The following is a 25,585-nucleotide window of genomic DNA, read 5'->3' on the forward strand; positions in this document are numbered from 1 at the left end:
ACAAACTCTTCTTGTGTCTATCACTTGGGTTTTCTATCCAGTTGTCTTCCTTGGTCAGCTATGCACATTTCCCATGTGTTTTTCTTGGCATAGAGATAACTCTATATTTGAGACCTCCAAGCCAACTTACTTCACATCGAAACTTCCTTCTCTTTCACTTCCCCATGATAAAGCCTGAAGGATCATTCTGCCAATATTTTCTTCCAGCAATAATCAACTATCTTACTGTCTGTAGTAAGTGTACAGACAGTGTACAAAGTACTGTACTAAGTGTTATGGTATAATTGACAACAATATTATACTACACAAACTTTCACTTCTGTCCTTTAAGACCTTTTTACCAAAGAAGGGTTTTGGTTATTCTGAACTCCAAGACTCCTTTCAAGACAAAACGGAGGGAAGAACATGTGCCAAGACACAAATGTGCAGGCCCAGTGTGCTAGGAGGATTGGGACAAGGAAGAGGTCAATGTGGGGGGAATAGCGGTGCAGGTTAGGGGTGGCAGGAGAGGAGCTGAAAAAAGACTATGTTCTAACGATGCAGTAAAAATCGAATCTCATCCAGTAAGTGACAGAAAAGGATTGATGGATGTTATTTTCTGGAGACGTTATCCGTTTTTCATTATTATTATTATTACACTTTACGTTCTGGGGGCACATGTGCAGAATGTGCGGTGTTGTTACATGAATACATGTGCCATGGTGGTTTGCTGCATCCCTCACTCCATCATCTACATTAGGTGTTTCTACTAATGCTATCCTGCTAGCTCTCCCCTATCCTCCTACCCCCTGCAATCACTCCCCTAGCCCCTCCACCCCCTGACAGGCCACAGTGTGTGGTGTTCCCCTCCCTGTGTCCATGTGTTCTCATTGCTTAACACCCACTTTTGAGTGAGAACATGCAGTGTTTGGTTTTCTGTTTTGTGTCAGTTTGCTGAGGATGATCGTTTCCAGCTTTATCCATGTTCCTGCAAAGGACATGAACTCATCGTTTTTTATGGTTGCATAGTATTCCATGGTGTATATGTGCCACATTTTCTTTATCTAGTTTATCATTGATGGGCATTTGGGATGGTTCCAAGTCTTTGCTATTGTGAACAGTGCCACAATAAACATACATGTGCATGTGTCTTTATAATAAAATGATTTATAATCCTTTGGGTATATATCCAGTAATGGGATTGCTGGATCAAATGATATTTCTAATTCTAGATCCCTGAGGAATTGCTAAACTGTCTTCCACAATGGTTGAACTAATTTATGCACCCACCAACAGTGTAAAAGCATTCCTCTTTCTCCACATCCTCTCCAGCATCTGTTGTCTCCTTATTTTTTAATGATAGCCATTCTAACTGGTGTGAAATGGTATCTCATTGTGGTTTTGATTTGCATTTCTCTAATGACCAGTGATGATGAGCGTTTTTTCATGTATTTATTAGCTGCATAAATGTCTTCTTTTGAGAAGTGTCTGTTCATATTCATCACTCACTTTTTGATGGGGTTGTTCGTTTTTTTTCTTATAAATTTGTTTAAGTTTTTTGTATCCATTGGTTTTTTTCAGGGGAAAAAAAAAAAAAAAAAACATCTGGTCATGCTGTAGTGCCTTAACTGGGGAAGAGAGAATGAGTGAGAAAAACACTGTTGCAACTATCAGAGCAAGAGATGATGTGACCTCATTTAGGGCAGTGGGAGTAAAGTGGAGGGGCCTCATTTTGGAAATCGTTCTGAGGCATAGGCAATGGTACTTGGTGTTTAACTGTTGTGATGGGTAAAGGATGAGGGTTCAAAGTGGAGAGCGACTTCCTTAACCAAAAGAAGACAAAAAAAATAAAAAAGAAGCAATGTTGCTGAATGATATAAAAAATGTATTTTTTAGTTGCAATGAGTCTGAGATACCTATGGATTCTCCAAACAGGATACCTATAGACAGTTGAAAATGCAAGACTGGTTTTACACAGTAGTGTCAGAGCTAAAGAGACAGGTGATAATCACAGGCAGGAAAGTACTGGAATTACTAAGAGAGTACAAAGTGAACACAACTGGGAACGGCACCATCAAAACTATCAGCATTTATAGAGCAGGCAGCAGGAAGAGCCAATGATTGAAGCTGAGCATAAACTAATGGAAAAGAAAATCAGGGAACAATTCTTGCTATAATATCCAAAGAGTGAACTCGCACCAGAGGATTGGAGTGCGGGTGAATATGAAATTGCATTTTGGCTTCATTTTATATGTGTGGCATCAGGACTACTAAATGGAGGAAGAGACATAATAAACACCAACAGGTCTAGGACAATCCCAGGAACCATAGTTTAGCAATCTTTTCTAAACGCCTCTGAACTCCACTATGTTAGGACTATTTGCTAATCCTAGGTTTAGGATTAGGAGTGTGCAGGAGTGTGTGGGCATAGGAAAGAGGTTAATAGACTCCACTGTTAAATGGCAAAGTGGATATTGCCCCTTCTGACGATGTTTCCTCTCTGAAATCATCTACAACCCAAAATATGCTTTGGGAGCCAGTATCTAAGGGTTCCCATCTTAATTGAGAATGTTGTTTATTTAAATAAGAAAATAAACCAGGCAATTTCCTTATTCTTCATACTCTTCAGACCATGAAAATGTACTCAGCATGAGTTGAGGCAATTGTTCTTAGCTTAAATAATTAATAGAATTATATTGGTTTTGTGTTTCATGTAAAAAACATCAACCTGACCTCAGTTGGGGTTCATTTTTTTCCTTACTTTTATATAATAAAAGTATATTTTTACTTTTATGTATTTTCTATTAGCTTGGGAATTCTGGTGACTATTTATTGTGGCTGATGAACATCAAGTCAGAAAATCATTACTTAGGCCTGTACTGAAAAGTACTATGTTATATCTATGGTGGCTACTTCTGTTCTCAAACTAATGCTTTATTTATTTAGCTGTTCATTTTAAGAACATGAAAAGCATGTTTTAAAAACCCCAAAATTAGCCTTGGGAACAGATGAATAAATATGAAAACAATTTATCCTTTTAACAGCCTAATAAAATATGTTTTCATTATGCTAACTGACCCTGATAAATTCAATAGCCGTCAGTTAAATATATCCATCATCCTTGAGAAGTATATCCAAATGTTTGCTCATTTTCTGATCCTCAATGAGTCTTGGTTGGATGATGATCATTAATTGTGACATCTATAATGTAATACTTTGCTGGCTTTCATTTAAAAAAAAAACGGTAAGATATCTTTTCATTTCAAAAAAGAAAAGCTTTGAAATTCTCCTTCCAGCCATTTTGAAAAAGTCAAATTTTGGTTTAAGCTCAATTGGTGTTTCCTTGCTGAGTTATTTTAATCTTTCAGCAGTCACTTTAATTCCCTTTTACTGTTACAGAGCTAATGGCATCAGTTTTGTTTTCTAAGTAGGAAGCAACAGGTACTGACTGACACACACCTCTTACTTGGAAGGGACTGCAGTTGGGATTCTGGACCTTCATGGTTAGTTGTGGCAAACAGATTTTTCTAAACATGCCCAATGTACGGCCTGAGACACAGGGGGTCAGTCTGCTCTCCATTCTTTGTGTCAGGAGATTAAATGAGGAAAAGAGGACTTCTATAGGTGCCTGATAACTCAAGTGCCTCAGGTTGCCTCTGAAAATGGGTGCATTTATCAGGACCCTAGGAAGAGCAAGCCCTCTGATGTCCACACCAGGGCGGCCACCCTCCCTCAGCCAAGCTGGCAGGCCTGGGAACACAGGACAGGGAGACATCAAGGGGGTGGCGCCCCGCTCAGCAGAGGTTTATGAATACCCAAACATGACTGAAAGGTAGACAACCCAAGAGAGCCTATTGAGCCATTTCTGGTTCTTTCTTTGCCAGCCTGTCATGTGGTTTCATCTCCCGCCCCTCCTCCACAGGACACTGCTGCTCCAGTCCCTAAAGCCAGGAACACGTGCTCTTGTTTGCACATCTGGCCTGGGCAAGCCTGGCTCCAATTAAAAAACCTGCATGTTGGTCCAATTCCATTATTGGACAAGGAAATTCTGTTAACTGGTGGGCTCATTTGCATGTCATTACCCAGAATGCCTACACTGCTCACAGATGTTTCCCAGACATGGGGTGGAGGGAGGTTGGGGGGAAAGGTGACGTTTTGGAAACAAACAGAAAGAGTTGTGTATATGTTACTCAAAATTCTTTTCCCTCTGTTTTGTGTCAAGAAATAAAATGTAACATAGAAAGTTATGAACTGTTATCTAACTTTGAATTTTTTCACCTTATTTTCAGAAAATTTAAACTCATTGAAACGAGAAAAATTCCCTACCAAGGAATGTTTTATTAATTCATCCTGACAAAAGAGAGTACCATAGACTTCCATACTATCTTTTCACTTTTGCCATAGAACTTTATTTTCCTTGAGTATCAGACACCTTTCTTTCTTCGTGATGTTAAATTGAGAAAGTGTGGAGAGCTTAGTGGAAGTAAAATTTGATAAAAACCACAGTCTGTTTGGAAAGGTTTAAATTGGATAAGCGGCAGTCACACCATAGTGCCTTCAAATCTGAACTCAGCCACCATGTAAACTTCTTTGGGAACGTTTTTGCTATTGTTTTCTGAAAAATATCAAAAGGGGTCTGGGCAACAGCTGCAAAACTGGGCTCTGTGCAAACACACAAATGACAACTTAGAATGTCTATAGTTGAAGATTTCAGGATTGATTTTGTTTACTTGCATTTTACAAAAAAAAAAAGGTGGGGGCGGGGGAGGAATGCTTCATTCACAACAGGGAGACTTAAAAAATAAAATAAAATAAAAAGTATAATTGCTTTGGGGACTGAAGTTAAAACACAGGTGTTTTGAGGGGAACATAAACATTTTTTCCTAAATGAGGCGTTGAGGGCTGGGAGAAGGGCAGTAAAATTAGTGGAATTACTGCCTGATTTTAACCAGATGATTGCTGCAGTTGGACACCAGCGAGTTTTCATTAGGGACTCTAATTTACAAGCCATTCAACACATTCCAGTGGAACACAACAACTCCCCCAGGTCCTAAAGAATGCCAGCTCTCCCACTTTATGGCAGAGATGCTGAACCACAAGGCTCTTAAAGGCCAGCATGACTACGGAACGAAGCTTGAGTTCCATGAACTAGAGATGATCACATTGTCTCCCCAAATGAGATCGTCCCAGGGAACCAACTTCTGACACACACTTCACCCTCAGTTTATGCACATATGGTCTCTCAGTGTTGTACTAGCAGAAACGGTATGTCAGGAGATGTTTATGGGATGTTCAAGGAATGTTACTTGTTTGCACGTAATAGGGTGGCTTCCAATTTGTAGCTGTAACATATGTCTAACCTTATTTGCTTCAACACTTATGATTGCTGGTTATGCAAGGACATCTGATAAATAATTTTTAAATTTTACACAGAATTTGCATTCCTGTTTGGAGTCAGGATTTCTGTGGTTTACATCTCATGTGCTGCATCTAGACAATCCAGGTATTTTTATTGTGATATGTCGGCACACAGAATTGGAAGGCATGTCACAAGGTCAAAAGATTGAGTTCTGTTGATACTCTCAGACAAATCTAACTTCAGCAAGGTCAACAAGGTAAGAAATTCTATGTAATCATCCCAAATCAAACTCATCTCCTAAGGATTAAAACATGTGTCTCAGTGGATCATCAAGAGCATCATTATGTAAACTAGAAAATGGATCAGGCAGGTCTAAAGCAGTTTAGACATAGAATATGCTGGAGTGGAAGTCTGGTCTTTTTAAAGCATTAGAGGTACCAATCTGCACAAAATTAATGCAATAATAACTAGAAGAGTTGACAGAGATTAGATATGTAAATAATCTGGAGTCACAAAATCTTTACAGCTATACGAACTGGTTTACATTTTGCCAGGCTGTGATCTGCTTGCTAAGCACTGGTTAGACATGGCATGACATTAGGAAAAGCTGCCACAGTCCATTTATCAAGTCATATTTTGCATATAGTAGCTAAAAAATATTAGTCCCTTTGGTGTCCTGCAGATATTATGCAAATGTGTGCTATCTTTCCATGATGGGTGGTAGAAAGTGATAAATTCTGTGATATAGAGAACATTGGTGCTTATGTTTGTTTAAATTTTAGCTGCATGGGATTCTGCCTTGCAGTTGAAAATTAACTAAAAGGCTGTTCTCCATACCTGCCAAATAATGTTTTGGTAATTGGCCAAAAACCATAATAACCAACCAATTGAGAATCTTTCTAGGGTACCAAAAACTCAGAGCCTTATTTTTTTAAAACATGTATATAGATATCCAGTGTCCAAAAGAAATAAAAATTAATAAATAACTAGATAGGCCATTTAAGGAAAATGGTCACTTTCTATAATTAATGGCTGAGAATGATTGGTTTTTTGTTTTATGGGATATTGGGGTGAAAGATGAAGTTAAATCTTTCCATTTTTTGGTTTCTCTCATTCTGTACTGAAACAAATAAATTCTTTTCTAATTATATGAAAATAATGATTCACTATCTTTCATAAATGTATCTAAAACAGACTTCTAATTCACAGGCAAAGAATTAGTCTATTGTGATTTTCATGTTTCCTCATAAAATTATTGATAAATTTTAGTGAAAAACATAAATTTTAGAAAGTAAATTTAGGGGATATCATTCACCCGCTACAAATAACAAATACTATCAACTTAAGAAAATTACCAGATGTCATTTAACTTGATACCAGTTGAATGGTCTGGCAGCTGAAATTAATTTTTGGCACAAAGAAAAGCCCCAGAAATGTCTACGGAATAGTTTTTAATTATTCACATTTCTAGAAACATCTTTAAAATACTTGCTAAGATTTTATCCCTTATGGAACTGATGCATTTTTATATTTTATTCCGCTAAAATTTAAATCCATGAAGATCAACACAAAAAAGAAAATTTCGAGAGGTTTTAAACAATAATTGTTATTTTATTTGTCGTTTCAACAATTGCATTTTTTAATTAGTCAACCACACTATTAGGAAGTCTGTAATTTTACATTTCAACATAACCATATTAAAAGTTGTCCAGGCAGTGACTTGTGCCACTTTGATATATATGTTGCTAGATTTGGAAACTGTTGCTTCCATAGAAAATATGCTGTTCCTCAAATGTTTTTCTTCTTTTAACAATATATTAAAAGCACTTTCTTGTGAAGGATTCTGAACCAAGATTGCTAATAGCTTTAAAGCTATTTCATTGTATATATGTAAATCTTGTAATACCATGTTGAACTGTTTTTGGATTTTTACTATTATAAATTAATACTTGCCACTTGCCATGTAATGGGTAAATACGTTGTAACAGATATTTTACATTTAGCCATTGTTTATACTTCTGATTATTTCCTCCAGATTAATATCAAAATTTAATATTTTAGGTAAAGTGTATGTACCTGGTTAACTTTTGATTTGTATTGACAAATTGTCCTTCAGAATGTTGTGCTATGCCAATTTTCACACCTATCAGTAATGTCTGGAGGTTTTGGGCCCATTTAGGGCTTTTTAAAATCTTCATATTTAAAAAGAATTCTGCAAATGCTTCAGAAATATCTTCTCAGCAGGACAGACTATCAGTGTAATTTGATCAATAGCTATTTATTATATACTTACTTTTTGCTGATTCTGTGTTGTTCGTTTATGAGACAGCATCATCCAATGCTATGCTTACGAGAATCCCATGAGATATGCTCTGTCCTCACCCCCATGTTGTAAGAAGTGAGAGGAGAAGTAACATGTTCAAAGTCATACATCTCACATGTAACAAAGCCTGACCTTGAACCATGGTCAGTTTTACATCAACATCCAGGCCTTTAGTTAGTACTAAACTGCCCGCTTCTATCTTGCACTGTTAACTGTCCACTAACCCAATACCAAGCATTTTGCTCTACCACACTTTTTGGCTTTTCCGCTAACGGGCTCATAACCCAGGACAGAGATGCTCTTCTTGAAGCGAACATCAAAAGACTAATCTCCTCAATCTCTACATTCATGTTTTCACACCCTTAACATTTTCGCTTCAGCCAGGGCCTCTGCTAGATCTGCGTTCTGTTCACACCTATAAGGGCCTGCTGAGCACACGTACCCACAGGAGAAACAAACACACCAAAGAGGCTTCTGCCAACAGCACTCTCCAGGCTGCTGAAAGAAAAACACACCACCAGAGGCAAAGGAATGTTTAGCTCCAGCTGAAAAATGGAACTTTCCTTTTCTCTCCCATTTTCAAAGTTGTTAGCCCTGTGTTGCGGTTGATATTTCAACTTTGTCCAAATGTATGTGCAGGCAGATGAACTATAAGATTATTAGGATTTGATTTTCAGAAAAACCACAAACCTGGATGAACTCATGTTATTCCAGATGCCTTATCACCTAATCTTCAGGAAGATACTCCTTCAGCAGGAAGGAGCATGGCAGGATCTTCCCTGAAAGAACAGAAATAGCCGTGTTTAATCCCCGCTCTGCCTAGAAAGGAAAAGGCTCACCTACCTCCCATGTCAAGGCAAGAATGGGAATTCCTCTCAAATTCTTAAAACACTGCAAAGTAAAGACAGATACTAACTCTTAATATGATTCATTCTTGAGTTATTAAAAATGGAACACATTGGAAAATGATAAATAATTTTAAATTCCAAAGGCAAGGGAATGTTTTTGGTTTAATAACCAAAGAGAATGGCTTCGACAGGAGCTTGGTGAATATACATACTATAATTACACCTAATTAATTCAATCATCTGAGTAATCAAGTGGTTAAGAGAATAAACTAAGTAATCAATTGTAAAACTGATTTGCTGTTTAGAAGAAAGAAGTTGTAATATGTGTGCCAATATTTTTAAAGAATAAAGAATCTTGGGTCTTAAACTCTATAAACAATTATTAGCATTGTTTTGTTTCAGTCTTCTCATCTGCAGAGCAAAAATAGCATTCACTGATTCAACAAGAACTTATGGAAAGCAGCATTTTCTGAACATGATGCCTGCACTCAAGGTTTTTTACAATCAAGTGGATTGCCACTTTATTGAAGATGTTTTAGGGAAAACAATTAACTTTTGACAAGGTTCACAATTATTCAAACATAAGCTTAATGGCCAATGACTCTTTTCAGAGAAAGCATAATCTGGTGGATAAATATTTACACTAGTCTGCCACTGAGTCTTACAATTTTTCTATTTCATTTTTCCTTACTCTGTAATGGTAGGGAGACAGAAGGTGGGGCTAGCTGACCTTCAAATTCCCTTCCAATTTGTATGAAATACAATTTTTAGTATTAAGCGAATAACCACATTGTGCAAGGTGCTTACCTGGATATAGCTCAGTTATTTTTCTGATTGTAAGAATAGAGCAAGATGGAACCATGAAGTGCTTGGCATGGTTCCACAATCCATGGCAATTTTTAAAGCATTCCTCAAGCAGGTGGCTCTCTGGTCATTCTTAGAGCAGGAAAAGCTCCCTACAGCTCACAAAAGAGTCAAGTTGCACTCTTCCAAACTGCCCTAATTTTGTCGATTTGGACAATCGAATAAAATCTTTCTATCATATTTATCTTTTCCATTTGTGGACCATTTCTCAGTGAGTACAATTATTATGTTTTGGTGATAACTTACTTTTTGTTTTAAAAGCGCCATAGTAACTGCCTTTTGACTGCATGAAAATGTGTATTCAAAGCACTGCTAAGTTCAGATTGACTGAAGTTTACTGTGGCCTGAGTGAGCCATTCATTTACTCAACAAGATTTGATTGAACATTTACCATCCTATCACCTCATCCCAGATGTCAGACAGCCAATCAGAGTTATTACACTTCTCAGGGCATAACTCCCAGTCCAAATTAGCTTGACCCAATTCAAGTCTTCCTTCAGATTTTCAGAGTTCTTGCCAAATCGTTTTCCTGTTCCCATTTTCTTTTCACTTCCCATTGTCCTCTTGTTCTCTATTTCTTTTGTATTAATTCTCTCTCCTCTTTTTGTTTTCAATTTCTGTTTTCTCTTTCACAAAGAAGTTTTCTCACTTAGCTATAATGTATGTTTAATGATACAATAATTATTCAGTTACTCAAAATCCTCAAGCCACTTTATCTCAAGATGCAAATGCCTAGACCTGAGGTTCAAAGCTCTTTATAATCTAAGACAGCTCAGATGTTGAGCCACATTTCAAATAAGTGACACAGCTAATACATGTGTATGCCTGTGTGTGTGATACCACATGTGAAGGTTTGTCTATATTTTTGTCTATGCATACATGTTTGTCTATATGTTTATCTGTGCATACATGTATGTATCTGAACATCGGTAGATAGGTAATAAACAGGTAACTGTAGAGATGGAGTCTTCAAAGTCTATTGTATTCCTCTGGAGTATTTTATATTTATAAAAAAAAAAAAAACTGTAGACACCATTGTGAAATCTTCCAAAATCTGTATAGTGCTACTGTTTATTTATCTAATTAATTAGTCAATGGAAACTCCACAACTCCAAGTGGCCTTAGCAGTTTTATTTGTCATTAAACTAGCATTGACAACATGTGATCCACAGATTACTAGTCTTGCTGAAATTTCCCCAAACACTAAATGAATTCACTAAGATTTGAGACTCACGGTGTGTATGAATGCCTGAAAAAATCTACACTGAATAAACTTGTTTAACTTTGTCTTCTAACTTACTTGGTTATAAAACAATTTTCTCAAAAGTGAAACCCCAAATGTCCCACAAAGCAAATTGTCAGTAAAATGTTTGGGAGAGGTGACTAGATCTCTTTTAATATCCAACAGGAAGGGACACAGTGAGTATTTTACTAAGTAATTGAGTTCTGGAAGTTTCTCCACAGAAGCCAAAGGAGAGACATTCAGGGAGGAAGGGTCCTTTCGGTGACCACATTGTCAAAATCCTCCTCATGTAGCTCAAGAAATACAGAGATTGAGAAAACACCATTGGTGCTGCTAATTCTGTATTTGATGTTCCTGTGACCTCTAGCCTAAGTTTAAACTAAGTTGAGCCCTAAATATCCTTTGGCTGGTCTCCCCTACCAAAAAAATTTCTAGTGCCTTCTTCGGAAAAGGATACAGAAATTTTAATAATTTACATTTTGAGTCATCTTGTTTCCAAGTTTTCTGCACAGATGAGCAACTTGCAAGTGGCTGAGCACTTTCTCTGTCTTTCAGATGCCCCCGTTTGTACTTGGAGTGCTAGTTAACCTCAGGAAAAAATTATTGTCAGCAATAAATATTTACTTTTCAAAAATATCCTGAGGAGACTGGAAACAATACGGGCAAATCTCTCCGGTACTGTTTTTTCATTTAGAGATGACAAAAAGTCTAGGAGAAAAGTGACAGTTTTAAGGGCTTTAAAAATATCTAATGCTTTAAGTTTGAAATTGGCAGTGAGCCAGGCCCTGTCTTAAAGGGACAGGCACTTTATTATACTTTCTAATTCTTCCAAAGTCTGTCTTTAGGATATATGAGCTGCCTCTAATATGACTACTCTATTCTCATCCTCTAGTGGTATACTCTGGTCTCAGCTCATAAATTGAAAATTGAGGATCTGTAAATCAGGGCAGACTATTTCAGAGAGCCATTGTGAATTTCCAGTCAAATCTTCCAGTTTATCTTAAATATTTCATCTTAATGTCACCTTAAGAAAAATCTTTCATTCAAGTAAGTTACAACATCGAGTTCTAAACTGATTACACTTCTCCACTGACCTTCTGCTAGGAGACTGCTTTTTGTCATTAATGTCATTTCTGCTGACCTATTACAGGACTAAGGGGAGATTTTTTTTGTTTCCGAAAACACAAACTGACTAAAAACACATAAAGAATAAAACTCAAATGTCCAAAGTGTACTAGATGCTTTGTAGAAAGAAGTAATTGAAAAGATCTCTTTCTGTTCATTACTTGCTATTTATAATTTTACTGTCATTTTCTTAAATGACCAGGCTAATATTCACAGTATACTGTGGTGTGAGGTGATTGAGTTGGATTACACACTAAAATCATCTATTTCGAATTAGTTGCCAAACAGCTGTTGTAAAAATTAAGTTTATACCTTCTAAATATATTCATAAATACATGAAATTTTGCCAACTCTGATTGCTCTTGGATGGCTTTTAAAAAAAATTGTTTTGCTCATTTTTCCTTCTTTGGAACCACTGTTCAGCAGGTTGAGGAAATTTTCGTGTCTATTTGTTTATACAGGAATCAACATATTCCACCCTTAACTCACCCACTAACAAGTCTGATGTTGAATTTTCTTGTCATTTGATCTAGCATTTAATAACCTGTCAGTTGAAAGGGCTTTAAATAAACATTTTCATATAATATTTAATGCAATTCAAGGGTATGTGCCCCGAGGCTAAAGATGAATAGACAAGGGTAACAAGCCTTCCTCTTTGGTAATATATATGCATTTCTACACATCCTAATCCTTTAGTCCTTGAGACTTATAGGCAATAGCCTTGGATCCACAAGAATCCACAAATACATAAGGTAGTAATATACTTTATGATTCCACTTCCTGTACAAGAGCCTCTTAATTGCTGTCTCCACTCTCTAGTCACCTCCCACCTACAATAAACAGAGAAGCTAGCAGTAAGGCTATCCTATTTTTGCCAAAATACCTTGAGATTAACCTGACATTAAACTTTAAAAGTTGTCAGGTAGCCAGTTCTCTCAGAAGCAACAGTCTCACGTGGGTCAAGGTTGGAGTGGTGGATTAACTAATTAGCCCACACCAGGCCTGGGGATAGAAGGGCAGCCTGAGAGCAGCATCAAGTCGTGAGATCTCAAAGGACTGAGCTGGGTGGTACCATTCATGTGTGAATTGGTCCAGGTACAAGATAATAAAGAAGAGGGCAGACTAATGGCAAATTGGAATGCTCATACTCCCACCTCCTAAATGCATTCAGTTTCAAACTTTAAAATAACTGTACCAACCAAATCAAAGAAAACAAAGAATTTGGTTTGCCAGTCTATGCACCCGGTCTTCACACTGCACATAAATTAGACCAAAGACTATAAAATGCTAGCTACCTGGCCCAACCAAAAAATGTAATAAATATTAAAAATGAGCTATTCAGAGAACATCGTGAGCCATAATCTCCTGCACTGGTTTGCTGTTTATTTTGTGCTTTCAAGGGAGCCTCCATATAGAATTCAAAAAATGGAGGCGAGACCAGATTTAGACTATTCTCTAGTTCAGAAGTCAAGCTGCCTAATACTTGCATTTCCATTGAAAATGCATGCCACTGACATTACCAGAGGATACATAGCGCACTTCTTTTAAAAGTGAAAGGAAATATATGAATCAGAAAAAATGGCAGTGGATTCTCTTTTTTTCATCATCCAGCTTTCTGGAAATTTCCACAGGTTTCACCCCACCCCATTTGCTCATTTTTGGTATTTTCCTTTATTATCACAATGTGTTTTCACTCCTGTTAAAGTGGGCCAATTGGAAAAAAAAAAAAAAAGCCCGCCTCTCTCTTCCTTCTCTTGAAGTTGCAGCTATGCCACCTCATTAGACCTGCGTGGATATCACAGAGAAAACGCTCAGTTCATCTATCACTTGGATTTCCACCATGAACTCTGCTGTCCTCTGTATTTGGGGAAAATATTTTTCAGAATTCGTCTCAGATATTGGATCATATTTCATTTCGTTAGTCATGTTAAGTATTATTTTTAAATTTGCATTCAAAAGCTAACAGTATTGTTATCTAAATTCAACCACTATAAGTTACATAAAAATCAGTCAGAGCCAAATTGTGAAGATATTTAAACAAACATTGAAAATTTCACCAAAGACTTAAAAGCTCATATCTTATTCCACAGGTAATTATCAAAATTCAAAAATTTTATATAATATCAACATGGGCAATGGAGTCAACTATTTCCTCCTCTACCTGGTAGTCAAATAGTTTATCCCCCCTCCAAAGAAAAAGAGTTGGACATATTGTTCCTTACTGGCAGAAAAAAAATGTTGATTTAAAAAGAGAATTGCTTTCCTGTAGTTGGCCACTTCTAGTGTGGCTGCTAAGGAACATTTTCCCCCTTAACAAGATCACTGAAGAGGACTGCTTTACTTTAACAGGCCTTGATATCTCACCAGGATTACAGAGGGCACTGATTCACACCCCACAGAAAAAGCCTTGAGGAATTCAGGCCTCCAACTCGTTGAGCTTGATAGGCTACCTTTGCTTAATTACATACATTAGGGATTAGAACTGTCAAGACTTTCATTCTATTAAGAGGAACAATAGTACCACAACTTAACACTGGAGCTTCATAACAATCCTGAAAACTTTTACATTCTTCCTTAAGCACAAATAAGTCTTGAACAAATGAAAATACAAGTCTCCAGCCTAGGCAATATGGTTAAACCCCCTCACTACAAAAAATTCAAAAATTAGCTGGGCATGGTGGTACCCATAGGACCTGCAACAGGTGGAACCCTAGTTGCTAGGGAGGCTGAGATAGGAGGATCACTTGAACTCAGGCAGTCGAGGCCACAGTGAGACATGAGCGTGCCACTGCACTCCAGCCTGGGTGACAGAGCAAGACCCCGTCTCAAAAAAACAAAAACAAGTCTCACTCTCCACTCCTTAGTTGTAATTGCCCCACCAGTGATTTGAATTGTGAACAGTTTATTCAAGATTTTTTTCTCTTTATTTCTTCCAGATTCCTAACTTCTGAATTTCTTTTAATAACCTTTATATTAAAAATTAGACTAAAATACCCTACTTTAACCACAAAATGTATGTTCTTTTGCTTTCTGCTCCACAGCTGCTTATTCCCTTATCTACATTGGATTGAATCAAATATCATTCCACTTTCCCACTATGTTGATTCTGCAGTTATCACAGAGCTGACTTCTTCCTAGAGAAGACCCCAATACTCAACACTTAGAAATGGCTTTAAAATTCAAAAAATATCTCATGCCCCTCCCACCCAAGGCCCTGTGTTCCTTTATGAAAACATGCTACATTATAAGTCCAATGTACCACCCCAACAACCCGTGAGCTATACCATGGGGCCACTGGCAGAGAATGCAGCAGAATCATTTTTATTAGGTTTTACCTCAGCAGGAAGGAGCAAAGTGACCCCCAGATGCAAAACTAATGGGCAGTGAACAAAGAGGGTAAGACCGGGTTTTCCTTACAAATCAACAGGCTCTTGTTCCCTGGAATTGGTATCTGCCTCACATCCAACTGGCCAAAGTGTTATACCTGGCTGGGTTTAATTTGTTATTTATGTCAGCTTTGCATATTTGTAAGGTTCAAGGGTTTATTGCCCTGGCCTGACCTTGCCAAGTCAGAGTTAACATGTGGTTCTCTAGTAGCAGTTTCTTTCTAATAAACTTTACTTGAAAGAACATGTGTGATAGATTTTGCTCATGATTAAAAAGAACAGTTCTATGTTCATTGTTCCCCAATATGGTTTTGAAGTTCTGTTGAAAGTCACCTCTGAACTTAAAAAACAAAATCCAAAATATTGTTCTCTTTTAAATTTCATTGAAGACCTTTATTGTACTTTGTGTTTTAGAATGCTGCTTCGTGACTGTTCTTAAAGATTAATGTGATCCTGTAAAGCCAAGCTAAATATTTGTTTCCAAATGGTTCATAAGATTTGGCACATAGCTTAATTTTGGTTATGAGAATTAGTAAAGTTCAGTAGGTAAATTTAGCAAATTTAAAAATTAGCGTGCATATATACACACATAAACATATACATACACATATATACCCATATATATTTATACACACATATATTGTATATGTGTATATATGCATATACACATATACATTTATGTGTATATGCATATATACACATTAATAACCACATACATTTATATATTTATACACACATATATAAAATATATGTGTGTGTAAATACATTTATATATTTTATATATGTGTGTATAAATATATAAATGTATGTGGTTATTTATATATATGTGTGTATAAATATATAAATGTATGTGGTTATTTATATATTTTATATATTTGTGTATAAGTATATAAATGTATGTGGTTATAAATGTGTATATATGCATATACACATAAATGATACAATACAGAAGAGTGACTATAGGATAAAAGACAGCAGGGTGAGTGAAAATTGTCCTTAATGTGCTTGCTTAGTTCTCTGCCATTATTAATGTATAGAGGAAGGTACTTTGAAGATAGAACATATCTAATCTGTGGCAAACATTTCTATTTTTGTTTTTTTTAAACAGTCTCATTCTGTCCCCCAGGCTGGAGTGCAGTGGCACAATCTTGGCTCACTGCAACCTCTGCCTCCTGGGCTCAAGGGATTCTCCTGCTTCAGCCTCCTATGTTACTAGGATTATAGGCACGCACCACCACATCCAGCTAAGTTTTGTATTTTCAGTAGAGATGGGGTTTTGCCATGTTGCCCAGGCTGGTCTTGAACTCCTGACCTCAAGTGATCCACTCACCTTGGCCTCCGAAAGTGCTGGGATTACACGCATGAGCCACCATGCACAGCTGGATCCTTTACAGTAAAAGCCAATTTCCATAACATTAGGAACTGGCTCCTGGAAGGGGACTCCCAAATCTATGATGATGTGATTTGTCTAGGTTTGTCCAGGCATTTCTTGGTTGAAAAACTGAAAGTCTTATTTGCCAATACCTCCCTCAGGTCCAGGCAAACTGAAATGATTGGTTATTCTACAATCCCCGTATTTACGTGGCAAGGTTTCTGGCTCCATTTTTTCTCAGTTGATCCAGGGTATCTATTAAATATAAACATTGTCTTCAAAAGCTAATGGATAGAAACATTCATCAAAATCTAAGTAAATTCATTGACCTGTTCATTGGAGTGAAAATGAATGGAAATTCAACTTAACCTGTTGAAGACAACAAGGACACTAATGGTTCATTTTAGTTCATTGCAGGAGGACAGAACCAGTTAGCTTGGATAAAATGCATCTTAAATATATTCAACTCAATCATTTTATACACTTTTATTCTTTTTTAATGTTTTTCTGCTCTGCTTTTGATTTTGAAAACCTGAATCTTCATGGAGTCCTGGAATAAGAGCAGAAGTTTCATTGTTTTTTCATGAAAATTTAGGCATTAGAGAGCAGGGACCTGACTCATCTGGCCAATGAGAGGATATGAGTAGTTACAGCTCATAAAGGACTGCACTGTTGGTGAGCATTCCTCTTCTCCAGAAAAAATAAAGGAGAACCGGCTCACAGCTTTACACACAGTTGTCCTTGCACAGTCCTACCCTCAGATTATGCTGTTTGCTTATATGTAGAGAATTTTATCTTATTATTTAAAAATAAATGATTGGCCGGGTGCAGTGGCTGACACCTATAATCCCAGCACTTTGGGAGGCTGAGGTGGGCGGATCACAAGGTCAGGAGTTCAAGACCAGCCTGACCAATATGGTGAAGCCCGAGCTCTATTAAAAATACAAAAATTACCTGGGCGTGGTGGTGCACGCCTGTAGTCCCAGCTACTCGGGAAGCTGAGGCAGGAGAATTGCTTGAACCTAGGAGGCCTGGAGGTCGCAGTGGGCCAACATTGTGCCACTGCACTCCAGCTTGGGTGACAGAGCCAGACTGCATCTCAAAAAAAAAAAAAAAAAAGATTAAAACGATGATAACATCTACAGTACAAAAGTAGTCAAATTAGTTCAAAGTCATGTGATCTGGGAATCAAGAAGAAAATATCACTTGGGAGATATTTAGGCCATATATGTCAACAGTTAGGCGATAACACATATGATATAGATTTCCATATTTATTTGCAACAACTGAACATAGGAAAGTGAGAGGTTGAGCTGAGAGGGAAAATAATTAATTAAGTGAGTTTGTGTTTCAAAACCCCTAAAAAGTGTCGCAGGAGTATCTGAGGATTATTGTTTTTCTGAGATCTCTGTTTGATATGGGGACAACTATGTCTTAACAGGGGAACAACTAGGTGAGGTCACCTCTCTACCTCTCTGGCCCTGCAACTTGTGCTCCTGTAGCCTCATCTCGCTTCTCCTCTGCTGTTGCTTGTTGCTGTAACTCCAATGCAATGCAAATATATTTCCTCAACAGAAACTTACACTCCTAACAGTGTGTGTGTGTGTGTGTGTGTGTGTGTGTGTGTGTGTGTGAAGGAGGCGGGGTAAGCACAGTGGGGAGATGAAGAGCTAGATGTGAATTGGACCATAAGTGCATTATTGAGGGTTTATATCTTCCTTTGAAGTATACAGCATTAGCCACTGTCAGGGAGAAGATACCAAGCCAGACAGTAATTGCAATAATGGAACAGACAAATGGTCTATGTCCCCATTAAAGTCATCAACACCTCTAATTTTTGAAAGGGGCTTGTTTGAAATACAGTAATTGTGATTATGTTGTCCATAAAGGCTATGGGCGATCAGCAATTGTCAGGAGACCCGGTGCCTTTCCAATATCCTTCTGGACAGAGATAACTAAATCCGAACGCTAAAGCACAATTTATTTCTGAATAACCTTATAGAAAGGGTGTTTTATAATGTTTAAAAATTTAATATAGCATCTAAGTAACACCTTCCTTTTGTAACACCTCTTTTTTTTTCTGATTTGTTTAAAACACTCTCTGCTTTCAAGTCCTCTAATATGCAGCATTTACTCCAAAGCCAAACAGTGCTGGTATTCCCTCTTCCTCTCAATGCTCTGCCCAACCCTTTCATCATTATGCCCTTCTCTGTTTCCTTGATATTTCCCCTGGGAACTTCTGTTTTTCCTATGAAGTTATCCTCTCTTTCCTCAGCTTGCCCCTCTTCCTCTGAGCCTTGTAATTGTGTTTCAACAAGGTCAGAGTCAGAAAACAGCTGACAACATCACACCCACAGCATTTTGGATAGAGAAATCCTCAAAGTCCAAGAGAGAAAAAAGCAAGTTCTTTTTTGGAACAGACCCTTAAAACATTTTCTAAAACCCTAAGAACCTAATTTTGGTGGTAAATATTTTACTCTGAAGGAGACAAAAATGTAAGGAGCATCAGTTTCATTTCAGAGTCCATTGGACATTTTGAACTGATTCTTTAGAGTGGACCATGTGCCATGGAGTTCTTAGTTCATGCTGAAGAATGGAACTGTTTCAATCAGGAGGAGTTTTATCACATAAATAATGTCAATTAATGGAACAAAAATAATTTGAAGTGCAGTGTCATCAGGTTATACTGTTACCTTCCTTCTACATAGCTAGCCTTTAATCTAAGAATACCTGTTTAAACTACACACCATCTACTAGAAAACCTCATTATTAACAAGACTTTTTCATCCTGATTCTCTTAACCTATCAAAAGCCAAAACTCAACACCTTGCCATTTAATCTTTAACAAGGTCCTAGGTTATTGAAACCAGTATGAAATGAAATTTATGGGCTAACATTTAACTGTTATTCTCCACATCTTCCCAGGTGACTTTCCATTCTGGGGAACCATCTTTTATTAGCACGAGTAAATATATAAAAGCCCACTGCTAAAACACTTAACAGATCTTCTCTGTCAAGGCTGTGAGCTGCAGTGTCCTCTCCATTTGGACGTCTCTGCTTCTTTTTTTTCTTCCTTTGTTTAAAATATGCTGACCACACAGTGACCTCTCCTAACCCATCGGTTGAAAATTACAACCAGCCACACAAACAAGCAGCCCGGGGTCAGAAGGAGCAGGGTCTGCTAAAAGTTAGTAATCACACATTAATTCCCTGACATAATTAATCAAAATGAACCACTGTTATCTAGCAAGAAACCTTTAACCTATTACAAAGGGGTCAATTTGCGAACCACTTGAGCCTGGGAGTTTGGTACAAATAGCATACGCCCTTCATCCGGGATGCCCTAAGTGGGGAAAAATGCCTTTGAAGTCCCAAATCTACTAGATTTAGATATAATTTCATCAATCAAGTTAAAAGCCTGCCTCCCTCCAGAAGGATTCCGTGGAGTTCTGTCAACCAGCTTCATTGAGTGGTCGTGGCTGAAAATCCATTTGTAAGGTTTTTTTGGACACAAGTCGACTAGAATAGGTCCGACCTGACGAAAAAAAGCAAGAGTTTATCAAACTGAAGAGGAAGAAGAAAGATACGTGGGAGAACACATTTTCCCCTTGCAAGAGTAGTAGTAAATTGGATGTTTGCTATGCACATGAACTGGTATATGCTTTCATTTTCAAGATTAAACCTGTCAGGTGTTTAAAGTCAATATTGACATGGTGCAGGCAGACAGTGGGACAAAAATTAGAAGAATTAAAACTGTGTAGCTGTAATTCAGGGGAGTTTTTTTGTAGTTGTGCATGTGTATAAATGGAGCATTGGCCTTTGGTCATGTTGCAAGCACTCTCCCAGATTATCATAGGTGTTCATTTGCAGAACACACAGGCCAGGCATGGTGGCTCATTCCTGTAATCCCAGTGCAGGAGGACCACTTAAGGCCAGAAGTTCAAGACCAGCCTGGGCAATATACGTCTCTACAAAAAACTGGAAATAAAAATTAGCTAGGTGTGGTGGTCAGGCCTCTGCCTCTTGCAGGTCACAATTTAGACGTCCCCTCCTCAAAAAGGCCTTCTCTGGCCTCCCTATCTGAAGCCACCCTTTCATCCTACCCCTGGCCACAGCATAAGCACCTCATTAGATTTTGTTCCCAGCTTTCATTACAATCCCCAGTGCCCTGCTGATTTCATTTATTTAGCATATCTTTCCTTCTCATTTCTCCTGCCAAGTGCTGGCATCTTTTCTGTCTTATTGTGGAATTCCAACTGCCTAGCACCGTGCCTGAATGCAGGCGGGAATGAATGAGTAGCTTCTGGCAAGTTCATGCTCTGACTTTGGAGGCTAATTCTTGATTCAGTTGTAACTATGGCTCTGGGGATTTCTGTCACTTGTGAATAGGCAGCAAGGAGACGAAATTACCTCTTTTGGCAAAGATGTAAGGGACTTCAATCCATGGACTTCCAGTTCAGCACGCATCTTAGGGATTTTTACTCTCCAAATGGATCTCTGAAGATGTTGAGACCATTTGTATAGTTTATTTCTCTTTAGCAGTATGCCAGGTATGTCCTATGGATTCAAACCAATTTCAAGAGTACTTGCAACAAAAAAATGCAGAGGTTGCCTCCTGCTGAAGGGCGCCCGTGTGCCAGGAATAATTTTCAGGTCCCCTTAGCAACCTCAGGAAACCGCTTGTCCTCACTCTGCAGATGAGGACATGGAGGCTCAGGGAGGATCAGAAGTTCCTGGGAAGTAGCCTAACTCCAAATTTCATACACTCCTGCAACCCTCTGCCATCTGGTCATCATGCAGAAAAAGGAAACAACACTAAATTACGTATAAATGCTAGACGCAAATAAAAGACTTTACAGCACATGCTCGTGAGTTTCATCATTTGAAAATCATGAAAAGAAAACCACTGATGATTTATTTTAAATAATAGATCATATTTAGCAACTACCATTCACCCCACGAAAGAATTCAAAATTACCCACTGTTAAGTTTGACTGGCGTAAAAAAGAAAAGAATACAACATTGGATGCTCCATTTCAGAAGGACTGACTGACAGCCAAGAGTCACGTCGTCACTGTCCCACGGTGACCAGTCTTAGGATGCTAATGGATTTGTAGGCAGAGTGCTTCTCCTTACACATCCCATGGGTCCTTCGCTTTCAGTCTGTACATGTGCAATCAGGGGCTATGAGCAGAGTGCCTTGAAGTCCCCTTCCAGGGTGACTAGCATGAGTGCATGAGAACCTTGACTCATAGAAGCACCTGGAAGCTCTTCCTCTAAAACTACTGTAAGCACCAAGGTGTAGAAAAGCCATGGTCTTTCTCCTACTTGAGACTGGAACATGACATGTGTTCCAGGAGCTCTGAACCTCCACATGCTCTCTCTCCCAGCCAGCTCCGCAGGAGCCCAGGGTTTAGCCAGGACTGGGTTTCCATCCTCCGTAGGCAATAGTGACAAGCCTCCCAACCCCACCTTCCCTTGATCTGGGCGGCTCCTCAGGTGCTACTGGTCCCCACACATTTAAAGCCCCGTCCTGCCAGGGAGACTTGGAGAAATGTGATACCTGGGCCACCCTGCTTGCCTTTCAAACTGCAAGACAACATTGTTGAGAAGATGTGTGGCTGAAATACAATGCTCAGCAACCTGTGCCTGCACAGGGCTGTCCAAACAACAGAATGATGCCAAAATGGCCCGCATTCACAGGACCGAGTGATAAGAGAGGCACTTGTGATCTTGTGAGCTGTCTGGGGATTCAGTCTGGTTCATGTCAGGTACTTCCCAAGAATGCAAGGCAGACGACATGATTTTATAAATTTGCAAAGGCTTCACACCTCGAGACAAGATCCCAATTGTACAGTGGATATGTAAAGAAAAAAAAATCTGGAAAGAAACTCAAAAATTACTACTATTCTCAAGGAAGATATAAATCTAGGCCAAAAAGGCTACTTATTACAACCAGCTCATCAGAGCCCTTCTAAAAATTTCTCATCACATGTTCACCCTTGACAAGGAGTAAGGGAATTACATTAAGTTAAATTTATATCTTCCATATTCTCCCACGGAAATACTTTATTTTATTTTTTAGTAACAATGTTGGGTATTTATTTTGCAAAGTCATTAAAACCAAATGAAGGAATCTTGCTATTAAATTATGAGAAGCTTTATGTTTACTGTTGGAGAAGTTCTACCCAGAAGAAATGTTCAACACCTCACAATGGGTCACAGTTTTAAAAATTATTAGCATAAGTCACCAATATAGTAAGTACACCAAATAATAAATGTTTTCTGGACATATAGGTCACGGGGACTTCAAATTGTTTCAAAACTGTCTCTTCAGGGGGCTTCCAGCAAGACAGTTCATATTCCTAGGAAAGATGGTGAGATATGGTTAGGAGCTTTTGCTGGAATCAAAATAATTTAAGTTAAATTCCACCTCTCTTCCTACTGGACTTTGAGATGGCTATGGGGCTCTCTAAGCCTCAGTTTTGCCATCTTATAAAATGGAGGCATTAATCTCTACCTCTGAGGGACTGAGAAAACTAGAGGGTATGTGTTGCAGCCAAGTGGGGACTATTGTTGTATCCTCAGAAGACTTACCAGTACAAGTGCAGGGCAGTTTTTGAGTTGCACATTTCTCTGAATGCAATTCAACTTCTGACTTTCCTGGGCTACATCATATTGTTCTACCTCTTCAAAGATGATTTAAAACTAAGCTGTAGAACACAAAGGGAATTCTTCCTAAGAGGAATCAACTTCGGTTATTAAAATATTTTCTAGGACAGCTTTATTTAGGTAAGATTGTATGACACCCTAGGGTGCCTCCAGTGATCTCCAGAGATATTGGAAAACTCTCAGGTTATTCTGAAATAAAAATGATTTTAAAGTAATTTCACTTGGGTTTTAGAATTTGCATGTGCCCTGTACGGACATGCAGATTTGGTTACGTGACAATGCTAAGGAATATGAAGAAAAATGGTGTGTCGAAGTTCCAAAAGATTGATAATCCTTTTTACATATGGTTGTGAATGGCTCTCTTGGTTTCTCCTTGTAAGACTTCCCATATTCTTCAATCCAGTAAGTCAAAGATAAAGTCTGTTATGAAGCTAAAAACATCAGAAAAGGCCAGGGGCTTGTGCAGGTGTCTGTGTGTCTACTTAAAAGCTAGGAATGTTGGTTTTTCTCACTAAGTAGTGGCTGATCATCAGGGTGAGCCTTGCATTGGCCTTTCACCAAACCAATGTGCAGAGGAGGAAGCAAGTAGACCTCCTGTGCACAGCCCATTCCCTTTTCCTTCTTCCCCAGGGTCCTTTGCTCAAAGCATTCCTTGGTGTCTACCAATACACATGGGCCCCCCGCCCTGCTTAATGTCTGCAAGGATGACTGTTCAGGAAGCAGCTTCCAGCTTCTCTCCAGGAATGCTTAGCCCCTCTTTCAGACCTTTGCCACTCAAATACTACTAATTAAATCCAGGACAATTAGCAAAATCATGGAAATGCCTTTCAGAAAAAAGAATGGGTTCTCTTTACTCCAAAGCTGTAAATTTCAAGGAATTATAATCTATCTTTAAAAACTATTATAAAGCATGTAGATGTTGGCCAGTTTTTTAAAACCTATAGATGCTGGGTAGGGGGAGAGAGAAGAAAAAAAAAGAAAGAAAAGGAAAGAAAAGAAAAACGAAGACATAGAAAACTGCTTTCCTCCAAAGTCTCCTCTAGTGCTGTAAGCAAATCAACAACTTCCATCACTTTTGACATGATTTCCAAAATGAAAACATTATTGACTTGGTCAGTTGAAAAATCCACCGAAGATCATTCTTTTTCAGACTGGTGAGAGCTAAGCAGATTGCCTCTTTGAAAATGTGCTGAGAATGTTCCATTCCATTCTGTTTCAGTGGCAGAAACTTCTTGTCCATATACTGGGACCAACCAGTTTAAAAGGTGGTGGGTAATACAGGGATTCTAGAATTATTATCATAAAAATCAAATGCAAAGCCACATGGCCAGTGCAATGGAGAGCATTCGTTTTAGGGATGATCATTTGTGGAATTTCACAGGAAAATCTGTGTGACACGGAAATATTATGTGTCACATTTCACCATCTACTGTCTTGAAAACATGAATCTATGTTTTCAAGGGAGGACAGAAGACAGTAGATGGTGAAGTGTGACACATAATATTTTTGTATTTATGAAGAATGCTATAAATTGAACCTCCTACAAAGCACTGGTGATACTCAAGTCAACATGGGTTGTGGTTGATCTGAAAGTTTCCCTCATTTTGTCTATCAAAGAACCCTTGCATTTTTCCTGCACAATCAAGGCTCCTGGCTCTTCCTGGTTTGTGTCACAAGTTCAATTAGGTTATTTAGACACTTTGGACATTTAAATTCTTTGTTTGTGTATGTTTAAAATCAAGTGAAAATGTCATGGAAGGTTACCAAAATCCATGTAATTTAGCCAAGAAATGAGTCTACTGGGTAAATACATATTGAGGCACTTTCTAAAGTCATATTTATTTACTCTACACACCTCAGTCTGTGGAATAAATAAATATTTGAGCTGTGCACTCTGTGTGTTAAAGCACCTCATAAAAATGTATGCTGACACTAGATGTGCAAGAAGAATCTCCTTTTTAAGTTTTATATCTGAGCCATTTAACTTTGGGGGATAGAGAAAAAGAGCAAACGGAACTATTTTATGGGGGTAATTACCACATTCTATACACCCACCACCCCATCGAAGCATATTTAAGATGAGCAGCTGAAACTCACCACAATCTTTCCCTTTTCTTTTCAAAGACCATCAACTGCACCAAAATGTGTGCTTTGTAATTAATTCCTTTCAGTCATCTCCACACCTGCTTCTCCAGCAGGCATCAAATCATTTTGGTCGGGTCCAGTCTCAGAGTTGGATGCGTTTACACGGATGGATCTTAAAATCTGTGGTTTCCCTTCTTTGTTCTTTTCGGGAGACCTGGGAGTAGTACCCTTCAGACATTTTATTGATCTTTCTTCCCCTTTGGCTCATACATGCTAATTGTACCTCCGTAGCAAAACAATCTTATTATCATGTTAATTAGTGGGAGGGC

This window comes from Cebus imitator, unplaced genomic scaffold (assembly GCF_001604975.1).
Source record: "Cebus imitator isolate Cc_AM_T3 unplaced genomic scaffold, Cebus_imitator-1.0 Scaffold19, whole genome shotgun sequence".
In the NCBI taxonomy this organism is placed as follows: domain Eukaryota; kingdom Metazoa; phylum Chordata; class Mammalia; order Primates; family Cebidae; genus Cebus; species Cebus imitator.